Source organism: Phoxinus phoxinus (assembly GCF_949152265.1).
Source record: "Phoxinus phoxinus genome assembly, chromosome: 4".
Classification (NCBI taxonomy): domain Eukaryota; kingdom Metazoa; phylum Chordata; class Actinopteri; order Cypriniformes; family Leuciscidae; genus Phoxinus; species Phoxinus phoxinus.
The window spans coordinates 40,428,949-40,442,455 of NC_136879.1; the positions used below are offsets into that span (position 1 = coordinate 40,428,949).

General features: G+C 37.7%; 1 protein-coding gene and 1 long non-coding RNA gene across 3 annotated transcripts in view; one reads left to right on the top strand and one right to left on the bottom strand.

Annotated features, from left to right (window-relative positions):
* The window catches only part of LOC306997106 (uncharacterized protein), a 417,445-nt gene that overhangs the window by 333,762 nt on the left and 70,176 nt on the right, over window positions 1-13,507 (bottom strand). The window lies entirely within an intron of this gene.
* LOC306997125 lies at window positions 1,213-4,155 on the top strand. 2 transcript variants are annotated; one of them, XR_013797265.1, is made up of 4 exons: window positions 1,213-1,484; window positions 2,345-2,681; window positions 2,781-2,879; window positions 3,644-4,155. It is a non-coding gene; the product is annotated as an uncharacterized lncRNA (long non-coding RNA). The 2 variants fall into 2 exon arrangements; XR_013797266.1 differs by having other exon boundaries at window positions 1,245-2,681.

Genomic DNA, 13,507 nt, shown 5'->3' on the forward strand with positions numbered 1-13,507 from the left:
AGTTAATGATCGCTCTTCATTGGTTCATGATTCATATCTTCACTAATTAGTACATGATTATCCATGCCCTGTTACTGATTCACATTAAGTAAATGTGTAGTTAACTAATAAACTAGTGTTGCTGTGAATGCCACAAGAATTGTGTTTTATATGTTGGAGAACAAGAAAATTATTGAAAATTATTTTGATTGAACGCTAACTCAAAGAAATACCAAAATTAAAAGAGTCTGCAAACAAATGTAGTCAATCAGTTATTTGTTAATGTATGAAACAATTCCCTGAATTTGATCTGTTTTTTTTTTTCTTTACTTTTGGTTGCTTAGTTACATAAAGCATGTTGTTACATAAACTGATGTATGTAGGCTACAATAACGTACATCTGTACAATAACAACAAATAAAATGACCATTTCACTGACAATGTGTGATTTTGTGAGTAAAAGGTTTCTACAGATCCAATAACTAAAATAAATGATATTCAGATAAAGTTTTTACAGTGTAGTTTGGGACTGTTGTTTAAAAGCCATTTATACTGTTTATTCATCATTATTAAAATAAATGGAATGCAAAAATGTTGGTCCCATGGCCAAACAGTTGAGAACAATCTGTCTAAAGTATTTTTAGAAAATATTATTATTAAAGTATTAGAGTAACTTTTAGAAAATAATTAATCTACTTTAATTTAGTGTAAATTATTACTTGTTTTTTTTTCTCACTGGATAACTGCTTTGAGAAATCTGCTTGAATAAGACATATTCATCTAATTTACTTATTTTCCAATTTTTTATATATTGCTTTCTTATTGTAAAAGAGTAATTTTCTGTAGTTAGAAAATAATTAAAGCTGTAAAATTTTAAACATGCTGAAAAATAAAGTTGGTGGTTTTCTTGATTTTCAGATTGTTTAAAACGGCTGTAGTAAGTTGCAAGTGTGCGCAAATATAATGTATTTTTTTGTGTTTTCTTTTTTTCTTGGTAACTGTTCCTGCAAACGTTTGTTTGTTTTATTTTTGAGTTGGTAAAAACGATTCTGAAACGATTAATTATATGCTTTAAACAATTGAATGTTTATATTATTTTAATAATATAAACATTATTCATATAATGAATATCATCTTTATTTTGTTGTACAAGAAAGTGGGAAAATAAATATTTTTGTTTATAAATATTATTTTGAGTTCGTTCTGTGAGTGACGTCATATCTAATGGACCGCTCGCGCGCGCGCTCAGCCAGAACCAACGAGAAGCACCTGGCTGCAGCCTGCAGATTTGGGCGGGGGTGCATCTGGGGCGGGGCTGCACGTGCAGCTCCGCCCATAATGCTTCTCATTGGTTAGGGGCAAGGTGATGACGTCGATCGAGGCGGGGCTGCACCTGGGGCGGGGCTGCACGTCTCTTCCCGCTAACATCTCTTCTCATTGGTTAGTGGCGTGAAGTCATGACGTCGATCTAGCATGTTTTCATTTCCGTTGTTCATCGCTGCATGGTGAGTACAGGCAAGCTACTCTTTTTTTGTTTTGTTCTAATTTTATTTACAATTTTTATTTCTGAAGTGGCGTTTAGTGTGATGTTAAAATGAAGTGGTGTAAAAATAAAATCGTGTAACTTTACTCACCATATCACACACATAACCAGGGCAGCGTTTCCCAAAAGCATCGTAAGGTGTGTGTGCGTGCGTGCGTGCGTGCGTGTGTGTGCGCGCGCGCGTGCGTGTGTGTGTGTGCGTGTGTGTGTGTGTGTGCGTGTGTGTGTGTGTGTGTGTGTGTGTGTGGTTTCGGTGGGATTAGATATAGTGTTAAAACAAGGCCCTTAAAAATAAATACAGTGGCAATAATGAACCAGGAGAAGAAAATATAGGATTTAAGAGTTAATAGTAACAATATACAAAGTTATATTGTAGGACATTTTTTTCTATGAATAAATTGATTAAATGTAAACTATTTTGATATTATTGTTATTAATAAGTATACATATATTGAATTGAACATGAAACTACATTCATAGTAATACAAATTCATCAAAACTCCTTGAAAGTAAGGCTTGTTTTATATATTGCATACTGTTACTTATACTTATGCTGCTATACAGTATATGCACTGTCCAATCCTGCTGCTGGAGGGCAACTGTTCTGTTTAGCTCCAACCCCAGTTAAACACACTTAAACCAGCCTATCAAGGTCTTACTAGACATAGAAACTTCCTGGCAGATGTGTGGAGTCAAGTTGGATATAAACTCTGCAGGACAGTGGCCCTCCAGGAGTGACTTTGGACACCCCTGCACTAGAGTAATAAAATAATAAAACATTTTATGCTAATTCTGATGCTCTATACTTCCTTCTCTTTGCAGATCCTTGGCATTGTCACATGTGCTATTTTACTTTATATTATTTTTGTTTTGCTGTGTTAATTATTCTCTAACTTTTACTCTTGTCCTCCATCTCTCTCACCTATTTGTTGTTGTTGTTATTTACTTTTAACTCAAATGCTCTTTTAAGAGCCATTCCACCCTACAAAAATGCACACAACTGTGTTAAGCAAGGGGGAGTGTGAGCAGTATTTAAAAGACTGCAGTAGGAAGTGCCCATTCTGCCAGTACACCAGCATTCCACCGCTGATGTATTGCCACATCAAAAATCACTTTAGAGGTGATGGAAACCCCCCTGCCTGTTGATTCTTTGACCAAGGTAAGCGCAGTATAAACTCCTGTCAATCTATCAGTTACCCTTTTTAATAAGTCGTATGTAAAGTTACATTTTTGACTGACTGTTGTCTACTTTGGACAGATGCCACCTGACATCCTCTGACGCATCCTGATGTGAGCCGTCACAGACGACGGCGATGTGGCAAATTCAGAGAAGAGGCCCACTTTGTATGGCTGGACAGTAAGTTCTTTAAATCTAAGTTATGAGTAATGTAAAAGGTACTTGAGAAAGTCTGTCTGTCCGTGCATCTATTTCTGTCTGTCTATCCATCCATCCATCCATCCATCCATCCATCCATCCAACCATCCAACCATCTATCTATCTATCTATCTATCTATCTATCTATCTGTCTATCTATCTATCTATCTATCTATCTATCTATCTATCTATCTATCTATCTATCTATCTATCTATCTATCTCTGTCTGTCTGCCTATCTATCTCTACCTGTCTGTCTGTGTCTGATAGACTGTATTGCCTTCAAAACTTTCAGCTTTTTGCTCAGTTGGGGATATTCAATTTAATTAATCAATGAATAATACTATTGATTAGCATTACCAAACATGGACGTTTTATTATTATTTTAATTTAATACTGTGAAGCTGCTTTGATACAATCTGTATTGTGAAAAGCGCTATACAAATATTCTTGACTTGACTTGAAATCTACTCTGATCTTCAAACTGAAAACCTTCAAACTTCAAGCTTTTTTAGGATAGGCTTTCTCAAGCCAAATTAAAGTTTGTGTTGACAAACTTTGTTTAACTAGTTTATGTAGGTACTTTACAGACAAAGCCAATAACACTCAAGCTTATCTTGTCTAACATTTTACTATAATATGTTTAAAATATATAAAAAAATTAATTCCTTGTATGACTCTGTACTATGTTAATGCCTTTCTTCAAAATGATTCAATATTGTTTGTTCTGTATTTTATCTAAATCAGGTGTTGTGAACTGGAGTGCATTTTCCTGACAGTAAGCAAGTGTTCCGGGTGCCCTACTCGTCGACTCTGTTAGCACTGCACTACACTACACAAGGACTGCCCAGCTGGTTCTGTGGTGATGGCAGGAGGAGTCCTGCAGGGATTTTATTCCGAGAAGGAGGTTGAGGGCTATTTTTCAGCTGATTGTTTTTTCAATGATGGAGGGGAATTAGCTTTCCTGTAGCTCAGTGGTAAGAGCATTGCGTTAACCCAGGGGATTGCACATACCTATGTATAAATGTATGAGATATATTGCAATGTAAGTTGCTTTGGATAAAAGCGTCTGCCAAATGCATAAATGTAAATTTCAGTGTGTGTGTGTGTGTGTGTGTGTGTACGTGATTATCTGTATGTGTGCATATCTCTTTTACACAATTATTTTTGTTTTGAAATAAAAGTTATCACTGGTATGAGTTTGGTTTTTTGAGTTGACATGCATAATATGGGATGCAGAGATTGACAATGTACTGTATTTAGTTGGTTTAACCACTTTATTGGCATAAAAGTTTTATAATAGCCTATACAATGCACAAAAATAAACAAGAACTATTACAGAGGAATGATTAAAATAAGAAATATTTAAGGTGCCATTAATATTTACAGTATTTTTTTACACAGTGAAATGCAACAGAATGTGAAAAACTTTTTAAATACTAGCCTACACAGATATTACACAATATAATATATTGTGTAATATCTGTGGAGTATTTAAAAAGTTTTCAATATAATATATTGTGTAATATCTGTGTAGTACTTAAAAAGTTTTTCACATTCTGTTGCATTTCACTGTCTCTGTGTGTGTGTGTGTGTGTGTTATTCATATTATGCTCTGTAATTCCTTATAAGTTTACCTTAGATCAGGCATAGTTAAAACTATGGATATGCGTTCTACTCCATTTTGCTGCTTTCATTATTACATTAGAGTTTTTTTAATACTTCATTTTACTAAAGTATTATTTCAAATTTGCGCGTGATGTCAAAACACGTGATGTCACCACCTAACGCAAATAGGACGCATGCGCTGTCAGCGCGATATGGCGCATGCGTTTTCAACCGCATTTCCTGTTTACCGTGGCGTCGACGTCATATCTATGCCACTACCAATGAGAAGCGTTACGGGCGTGCAGCCCCGCCCCAGGTGCGGCCCCGCCTCGATTGACGTCACACTTTACCCCTAACCAATGACAAGCGTTATGGGCGGGGCTGCACGTGCAGCCCCGCCCCAGGTGCAGCCCCGCCCCGATCTGCAGGCTGCAGCCAGGTGTACTTGGAACCAACAGCCCGTCCCTGGAGAGAGTCAGTCAGGTAGGTCTCTGCATTAAAGAGTGAAAATATGCTGTATTAAGTGATGGTTTGAGTTTATATTAATGATGGAAGTGCCAAAAAACCCGGAACAAATTTATGCGTTTTTCCGCCAAAAGTTCGATGTATTTTGGAGTTTTATTAACGCTTGGGTTTGTTTTATGTTGGAATACATTTTATGTTGTTTTGGTGGATTGAGTCAGTGGCAATGTCGTTTAGTGTATTAAATGTGTGTAGCTTTCATTTTTATCTTAATGTATGTGTATAAACTTAAAATGTAGCCTATTTATGATGTCCCCATCCCCACCAATTTCAAAATCAAACCTACGCCACTGCCTGTGTATTAGATAAATTGCAGTTACTGTTAGGGAGGACGGTAAACAAGTCTTTTCTCATACATCCTTCAGCTGAAAGACAGTGAATCTGAAGGCGTGTGTGTTTATTGTCTGTCTTCTGTCAATAAACTGCATTTGTGTTGCTTGGTGAAATCTGCTATAGTTCACGTTACAAGATAGCCTAAACAATTTTAAACAAAATTCTGGCGTGTAATTTGATTTGTATAATGAAAGTTCAAAGACAAAACATTAATTATCAGAATCACCAGATTCTCTTGTTTAATTCTTTACCTTCTACACGAAACATTGTTTTGAATGAAAAATGTAATGTTAACTGTTTCGAAGCCTATTTTAAATGCATGATGATCACTGGCTGTTTGACTTAGTTATATACTGTGGCAGATTTTTGTTCCTTGTTTCGCACCGGTCTTAAATCTACCTGGGTCTTATCTAGCCTACTAATCAACATCCCCGAACGTCTCCTGATCGACGTTAGTTTATCTGGGGTGTTGTTTCGTCAAATCTCAGAATCACAAAATACAGAATCCCATTATTCGCCTACGCAATGATCAAATACTAACCGAATTTAATCATCATTAATCATTGGCGAATACTGGGGTTCTGTGCAGTTTATTTATAGAGATGTACCAATTGATCGGCTGGTGACTGGAATTGGCCGATCACGTGAAATGACCAGTCTGACATGCCAATTTTATGCCGGTCAAATGCACTCTGGCGCATGATTAACATTGCGCAACATCAGCATCACACGTGTACATGTAGAGGAAACCTTGTGAATTACGGGCGTTTCACACCTAACGTGAGCGGCGATTGAGCAGCGCTTATTTTTTCCAGCGTGCATGTTACGGTGCGTGTCCACTACAGCGGCAAAACTAAATGGTAAATTGGGGTGTGACTGTTGCGAGCATGTTTAAAGTCCGCGTGAACCGGAAGTTGCAAGCGACTTTTCTCAAGTGTTGTGACGCATTTCCGAGTGAAACGGGATATTGAACAGAGGGCAGGGTTTTATTTTAGCGTTCCTCCTCTCCATCTCTCGCCCATAGCAGAGTAACGGTTTGAGGGGAGTGGTGAAGCGTTTAACCAACCCAAGCCGTCAAGCCTATGTCATCAGAAAAAGAACCATTCCAGACCCGGAAGTAACTTTTCAGACTTTGATTAAAGATTACCACGGCAAACTATTTTTTTCTGTGTATTAACTTGCACGGATTAATTGTTCACCACAAAACTAGGAATATCCGCTAACAAAGTAAATATGGTCAATTTTGATTTCATGCCGACTTTAATCAGTCTTTTTTTTTTTCAAAACACACACAGTGTACGCATCAGAGATGTACGCGATTACATTCGTAAATAGACAAGCTTTGTTTCCAAATGCACCAAGCAAAGATATCCTGTCAATTTTACAAAATGTTATAAACCCAGCCAGTATAATAACAATAAACACATCCAAAATGAAATATTTAACATATAACAACTGCAAGCGTCTAATTTGTAAACAAAATGATTTACGCACTAAATCCAACATAAACTCTGCACAAGTTTTTTTTATTTTTTGCTTGATATTTGCATAAACGGCCCAACCTTTTTAACTCACTCGGTGGCTCTCAACACTTTCTCCAGTCCGCTGTCAATCCCAAAATGCACTGCGCGAGCTCGCGTGAAGCTCGACTTCCATAGGAATTGATTGAAAACGCTCGCTCCGTGCCAGTGGACACGCACCGTTAATCAATGAGCAGTGCGTGAGCTTCAAGCATTAGCGTCGCGTGAGCAGCAGTGAAGGGTTTGGGCGCCGAGTCTATTTTTGCTGCGCTGCTCACGCTCAAAGTAAAAGCACACTTTTGATCGACAAAATAAATATGATTTCCCACAAAAAGCATCCAAACTGCACAGAATTTGCATGTCTAGTGTGTTTTAACAATAACTTGAGTAGGCAATGTTAGATAAGAAAATGAAAACTAGGGCTGTAATCAACCAAAGACAATCTTGGTCGACTGAAGTCCTGAAATTTGCGACAAAAAATTACGTTAGGAAAAAAAAAACCTTAAATTAATTGGCTGCGCACTGTGCACAGTACTTGGTAGCCTTGTTGTCCGCCTAAATAAACATAAAAAACTAGTAGGCTATTTGCAGTGTATTAAATCGTTTTTGACCTAATTATTTTGCACTGAAATGAGTCTGACACACGAGTTTGTCGGCTCTGACAGCATTGCATCACGTGCACCTGCGCAATATCATAGCGATTTCCGAAAATAGTACCACGTTGTCAACTAGTGATATCATCACAAGAACTTTTGAGGAATATGCAGCATAATTTAGACAATTGTTTTTGTCATATGTATTATAATAACTGACAGACACTATAATTTCAGAACATAGAGCTCAGCTTCGCGGCTGAGACACGAATAGACTATTAACTTAAAGCTTTTACTCTTAAACAAAAGGCACGTCCACTTTAATAAAAAAATTATATTTATTAAACAAACCAGATCAAGAGCAGAAACGAAATAGTGCATAACTGAAAAATAAAGCATATAGGCTCAAAACTAATACAAACAGTGGGCACAGCGCAATAGGCTCCAATCCTTTTAACCCGTTTTCTATTTTTTTTTAAATGCTCCCACACTGCCGATGTCTTTGTTGACATGGTAGAAGAGAACTGACTGAATTAAACGCTCTCAAAATTAAATAATATTCAGCAAATCTTCTAGTAGCCTACTTTCTTCAATCTGTCTTCTCCGGTGGGTTGGGCTAATCCAAAAGAAGTGAAAACAAGGGGGGTGTTCTGAAGACAGACTGTTACCTGTGGAACAGGGGTGCTCTGAAAACACCCCCATTAGCAATTAGTGCTTTCCACCTGATGAAATAAACGCAGCAAAACGAATGAAATGAACGCGGCAAAACTAATGAAATGAACATTACATGTGAAAACTAATTAAATGAACGCGGCAAAAAATCGACCAATTAGAATTTTGGTCGAGAAAGAACGTATCAACCAATAATCGACTGGGAGATTACAGCCCTAATGAAAACTCAAAAATATTTATAGAAAATGTACCCATTTAAACTTGTTTTTATTATTCCGTTTGAGTTAAAGTATATAGTGTTTTATAAAAAAATATATATTGTGTGCTGTAAAGTGGTTAGAAAAAATGAATTCGGAATCGGCTAAAATTAGGGCTGGGACGGTATGGATTTTTTCTTAACGCGGTTGAAAAGCAAGCGGTAAACCAATGATTTTGACCACTTTGCATGTAATGAGTCTATATAATATATTAGTTTCACCTTTTACGTTTGCATGATATTAAAATTTTTCGAGTTTCACCTATATACGTCAACTAAAGAAAATGCTTAAAGTATAAAAGTTTATTTACAGTAGTGCCATGCCATAAATCTGAACCAAGTCCAAATAATGGATGTTGCACCGATCTTTTGACCAGCTTTCAGTCATGTTTATTCAAGATGACAACGAATATGATATGTTTCAGCCGGTTGCAGCTCGTGGCTCTAAATTTCACGGGTAGATTGCGTCATCAACATGCATTATCGCGATTAAAATCTCTATCGTAGGCCAAGTTTATATCGCCCATTACTAATAAATTGTATCTTAATTTTAATCAATGTTTCATCAACCAATTGCCTGGAATTGATAAATAAGAAGAATAATATAGCAGACATATAATCAGGACGTGGAGGCGCCCGTGCGATCTCTAGTATTGCATTTCGTAGAGAAGACTTTACTCTGTGAAAATATTTATTTATTTTTGTCCCTGTTCGCCGATCGGAATTCTGGGGATACAACAGAGCCGTTAAATATCTTTGCTGCATTGGATCAGTCTCCTTTCTAGAACAGCCAAGAGCTTTCTAGCCTCGTGGCCGCATCAGCAGCGCCTTGCATCGCACATAGAACTTATAACAATCAGCGGATGGCGGGCGGGTGCGCTTTTGAAAATTGGTCAAAAAACGTTGGTGCGGATGGATGATGGACGGATGATGAGTTTTGTGATGCGGATGAAATAATAGCCCATCCGCGCATCTCTAGAATGAAATCTATTGTGCGTCATGAAACATTGCGTTCCCCAACTTGCGAAAGGTTGGATTTTCTCCATCTTTTGATAAGTTTTGCTTAGAAAACCTTGAATCCATGAAATACACAATGTCATTAGTCATAATCCATGTCATTAGAATCAATGAATCCATGTCATACACAACGTGAACACATGTGCAGGGCAATGTTTTTTTTTTTTTTGAAGTGATGGTGGTGACGAGCTCAGACCGCGGTAGGCGTCACGTGACCGCGGTAATGCAGTAACCATTCCAGCCCTAGCTAAAATCGGTATCGGCAGGTCAAACTCAATGGGAAATCGGAATCGGCCTAGAAAATTGTAATCGGTGCATCTCGAAATGGCTGGTGAGATACACTTTTTTTTTTTTTTTATAACGTCTTTATAGCAATAATAAATAGTATGTGTATTTTCTTAATTTCTCCAGTACCTACAGCAGAACCGATAACGTCCAAGCTATACAGCGGTCTTTCAAAATTTAGCCCCGGGGCCCGTTTAATACCGGTTTTCGGTACCCACCCCTAAACGCAACCAATTTTTTTCCACGTCACATTTAGTGTGAAAATGTAAAGTCCATGTCCATACAATAACAGACCTGTGTACATCTCATAAATTATTCATTCAAGAACTTGCAAATGTACTGCAACAATGGAGAACTTTACATACTATTTAAAATCCAGCCTTTAGTTGATCCTGATGAGCGCTCATTGTCACAGTTGTAAACATGACGGTGTTCTTCTTCCATGAGAGGTTTCACGTAGGGCTAAACGATTAATTGCATTTGCGATAATATCGCGATATGATAAAATGCGATTTTCTAATCACAAAGGCTGCGATTAGACATGCCCTTGACATGCGCGAGTAAATCACGCGATATGATCAAACGATATTTTCTAACCACAAAGGCTGCACTCTGGTCACGTCCATGGACAGTATGGTCACGTCACACGCAGAGCCGCTAAATATGTGACACGGCACGGGAGAGTAACGAGTTAACTCGGCAACTACATTGACAATGGCCTCAATCCGCACTCGTATAGTTTTCAGTTTTCGAATATCAGTGGTTACAGTCTATATCAAGCAGGGACACGTTTGATAGCATTTTTTTGTGATTTCACCGGAACGAATAGAGAGTTTCCGCAACGGAGATAGATTGAAGAGCACGTTCGAGTGAAGACTGTGCGCGAGCCACAAGAGAACACCGTATCCATGCAACCGATAGCAGCGGCAACGAGCGCTCAGCTTGATTAAAAAAAAAAAACAGATTTTAGCGCTAGATCTCTTATTTAATATCGAACTAAATGAATGCTCTGCTAGTTAACTGGAGATGTTTTATTTATTTGTATTAGGTACATCCATGCCTCAATGTTTCAAAAAGTGGTGGGGGAATATGTCCCACCCGCAAATTACGCCTATGATGAACTTCACTGGATCTAAACAAATCAATCTAACGTTAACCATAGATGTGACCAGTAGCGGTGGCTTTCTTAATCTATTTAACATAATTTTGCAAGGGTTCTATGACATTAGTATATTTTTTACCAAATTTAAAAATATATATATTTATGTTCTGATGTTTACAAGATTGGAAGTTCAAATATACTATTGTGATTGAAGTAGTTAAATAAAAACGTCATTCATAAATTCATGCATCACCTCATGTCATCATAACAGAGGTCTGGCTCTTCCAGGAAAGAACAGTTTCATACAGAAGACAAAGAGCTTTAAAAAAAAAAAAAATCGCATATCGAATCGCTAACGCAATATTGGTGAAAAAAATTGCAATTCGATTATTTTCAAAAATCGTTCAGCCCTAGTTTCACGTAACGCATTTAAAGTGATGCGTTTCTAAAAATATGTTCACCTTGTGCAGGACGTGCAGCAAGTCAGGAGAGGTGTTGTATTTTGCCACAGAAGTCAGAAAATTAAAAAATAATTGCTGAAATTTAAAGCTGGTTTGTAGCGCACCAAGAATACAGACTACTTTGCTATTATTGTACTGTAGTGTTATTTAGTGTTAAATTATTGTATTTGGGTTAGGTGGCTTAGATTTTATTGTGAATTTGTTATGTACATGTTTTGCATTTAGACTACTTCTATTTATATCTTTACTTAAAAATTTGAATATTCAATATTAAGATTTTTTTGTTAATTTTTTTCAATAAAAAAAGCCGTTCTTTAAAGGTGCCATGTGTAAAAATTTAGGTAAAAATATCCAAAAAATGAGCTACACGCATCAAAAGAATGAGAAGAAATAAGGGCAATGATGTCATTAAAAAAATGTCAAGTTATAGTGCTGCAGAGATATCAACCTTAATTAGCATTAGCATTACTAGCCACGGCCCGACAGGTGTCGTAATACCCTTTTCGGCCATGGGAGGCGGTATGCGGGCAACATAACCACCAGCCAACCTGCAATACACGAATAACTCGCACGGCTTGTGGGCGTACTTGAACCTGATGTCAATCGTGTGGAAAGTACAGCCCACTACTTCATTTCAATTCAGGGAAGAGAGCGGAAGGATGGCTGAAGCGCTTGGCAAGAGACCCCTACCACCACCACCCGCTGCAGGGAAAAAAACGTGCTCTGAAGCACAAATCAAATCAGATAAGAAAAGGACCGCTCGTCTAGGCCTGTCGCGATAGTCGATATATCGATTAATCGCACGATTAAAAAAAATGACCTCGATAATTTTTCTAGCCGCGATAATTTAATTTGCATACTTGTTTGTTATCCGCGACTGAATGACAACTCTCGTTTCCTTAGCGTAGGAGAAGTGAACCCTCTTGTCAGTTGCATTGTCTTTTGTGTGGGGAGGCGGCGCTTGTCAGTCACATGGACTTTGTGTGGGAAGGCGGGAGTGCTTGAGGCGACTGCCGAGAAGAGCGAAAAGACGAGACGGTTTCAAAGCCAAACGCGACAGCTGCCGTGTGGGAGCACTTCGGATTTAAACCGAATGACCGTGGTGAACCACTTAACCTGAGCGAGCCGGTATGTCGCATTTGTTGTAAAACAGTATCGACTAAAACCAGTGTTGTGCATGAACGACGTTCATATTTTCGCCGAACGCTGAACTGAACGAATCACTTTTCATACAATGAACATGAACGAGAGATTTTTCGAGAGAACTCATCTGATTTTTTGTACATAGCATAGCCTATTTGTTAGGATTTTAGTAGCCTATCATAATGATTAGGCTAATAAATGCACGCACAATTATCCGTGAACTTGATTTGAACAAATGCCTTTCAACTTGTGTATTTAAAATTCAGAATTAAATTAATGTGCAGAAATTTGTACAAATAGAGAGTAGGATATGTAGGCCTACTATACTGTTGTAGCCATAAAAAAAAAAGCGCGTTTCATATTTGTTAAAATATTATAATGTTATTTTTTTTTTCCATTTATGTTGATTTATGAAAAGTGAACAGCACGACCGAGTAAGATAGGATGCGCAATATGAGACATGGAGCGGGTCAGACATGATTTTGACCGTTGAAGTTGAAGTTGTTATAGAAAGCCTTTCTTTAAAGTGAATTTCGTTTTGTATAAAGTAAATTTCGTTTTGTATAAATTGTATCTTAATTTTAATCAATTTTTCATCAACCAATTACCTGTATTTAATGAATAGGCCGACGAAACAAATATAACGGAGGCGCCCGCGCGCTATTGCACGTGAACTAGAGTAGGGCTGCACGATATGAGGAAAAGCTGCGATGTGCGATAACATTGTTTAATATTGTGATGACGATATGACTTGCGATAAATGTGATTGTTAACTACACTGTTCCCATGTCTTAGTGCTTTAATAGGTTCTTTGCGTGATATGTCAAACGTTTATTACCTGCCTGGTTCAGAATACACGATTTTGGCACGATCCGTTTGACGTATGGGTGTCGTGGAGATTCGTAATAACGACAACGGGCGTCCGGACGCAAGATTCGATCGTTTCATCTCGTATAGTGTGTCACAGTGGGCGACAACCTACGTCGCGTCTGCGATGCTTCACGACAGAAAGACTATAGCATGTTTAATTCTTTAAAGGGGGGGTACAATGGTGTTTCATATATTCAGAGTTGTTTACAGTGTTAAAGAGATGGATTCT